The sequence below is a fragment of the Astatotilapia calliptera genome, chromosome 11 (genome assembly GCF_900246225.1).
Source record: "Astatotilapia calliptera chromosome 11, fAstCal1.2, whole genome shotgun sequence".
NCBI classification, from domain to species: domain Eukaryota; kingdom Metazoa; phylum Chordata; class Actinopteri; order Cichliformes; family Cichlidae; genus Astatotilapia; species Astatotilapia calliptera.
In genome coordinates this window covers 35006578-35008581 of record NC_039312.1, presented here as the reverse complement: position 1 = coordinate 35008581, position 2004 = coordinate 35006578, and positions in this window count along the sequence as shown.

The following is a 2004-nucleotide window of genomic DNA, read 5'->3' as shown; positions in this document are numbered from 1 at the left end:
TACCTGATAACAAAACTTTAGCTCCACTTATCGACTTTTTCCACAGAGAGACAAAAATACGGGCTAAATTCTGAAGTCCGAGTCTCGTCTCAGTGAGGCGGAGAATCCAGATGTGCTCCAGATAAACGGATCATAGAGAAAACAGACGGTAGCGGTTCGTGGACCCACATCCTGAAGCCTCGGGTTTGTGCTTTTGAGACCGCCACAAAAAGGCGGGACACAGGAGAACGTCTGAGATCTAAAGGGCTCATCCCAGTAGGGCAGGTGTGTCAAACATAAGGCCCGAGGGCCAGAATGGGCCTGGCAAAGACTCCTGTTGGGTTTGGAAAATGTGGAGCAGGCGATAAATTTTGGACTTACTTGTATTTTTTAAAAGTTTTACAACTTTCTTGTGTTTTTGTTTTTGCTGTAAAGCCACATTTTAAAATTCTGTGAATTAGAAAAACTTTTTTCTTATAATTTTATATAATTATCTATTTTGTTTATTAGTACAAGACAGTCTGAGCAAAGATTTACCTGAGCTTGTTCTGTAATTTTACATGTTTATTTCTTACAGTTTAAGGTGTCGTGATTTCTTTATCATGCAAACTGAACTGAGCCACACTGTTGGAGTATATTTATTTTTCTTATAATAAGAAATCTGAGGGTTTAGTTTAATTTCTTCAAACTGACAGAATTTCACCGATCCGGGTCAGTTAAGATCCAAATATTTGGCCCACTGTGTAAAATGAGTTCGACATCCCTGCAGTAGGACAAACGCTGAAAACCTCCAAGGTGAGATTGCCTGACATCAGCTGACACCACCAAGCAGCTCCTCGCCTTGTTGAGCTCAGTCACCTTACAGATGAATGATTATCTGCTGCTTGATCCTTCGAGCTCACCTGTCGACCCGACGGCCGTAGGTGATGGTAAGAATGTAGACTGACTGTCTTCTGGTTCCTCTGTTTTACCCAAAATGGTCCACGTTAGTCTCAACGCTGCACTGATCCTCTGATCCGTCCACGGTAAAGCACAGAACGTGAAAGTGTTTCAGTGACAGCGGAGAAACAAAACCTGAGAATAAAGAGCTAAAAGAGACCAAACGAACCACACAGACTTAAAACGACACAAAGGAACAACAGGAACCGACAGAAGTGAAAAGACCGTTTCTAATGAAAAGCTTTGATTGGTGTGAAAGTAAAAACACATACTGCCAAAGCATCAGATAACATGATTGTTGTGTGTTTGCGTGTTTGCGTGTAGCGTGAGGCGTGCTGAGCACACGGAGTAATAAGTCGCTCTGAAATCTACAGACTGAATGTTCTTTGTTTCATTGAAAGTTTTGCTCTGCAGGAGGAAGTAACTGCCAGCCTCACCTGTCGAGGCCTGACCACACTTACTGACTGCTTCCTGCTTGCTGCCACGATCATTACGCGTCTTCCTTTTTTGATTTATGGTTTCAGACAGCAGAGACTTTTTTTCTTCAGATCATCTTTTACAGCAGGACTGTGCTCGCTGTGTTCTTTCCAATAAATAAAGTTAATTATTGGTTTTATCCAAAAGTGATCAGAATAAAGTTTATTTACAAAGCACTTTTGCTAAAAGCATCTGGGAATCTGGGTCTTTTCCAGGATGTCAGTAGACGCCACGACCGCCAGCGTGTAAAACTGCACTCCACCTTATCTTTTGGAAGAAAGGTGTTCATCCACCCACTCTCAGAGACTTGGACAATCGGTGTTAAGGCGGTCCATATGTGACATTAACAAACTTTGTTAGTTTTTCCTTTAATTTGTCACCTCTAACAGGATTCAGTCGAGTTCACGGACCACGTTTAAAACTGGAAATAAGACCCACCCTCCATGTTCTCTTATCTGTAGCTAAACAATCTGAAGATGTTCACCTGAGCACAGTCAAATAGTTTTGATCATTTAATGTGTCATCTTTGTAAAAACAGCTGAGAAATCTCATGAGTGGAATCTCACAAACACGTCACAGTGGAAACGCATAAAAGTTATGTTTGGCTGG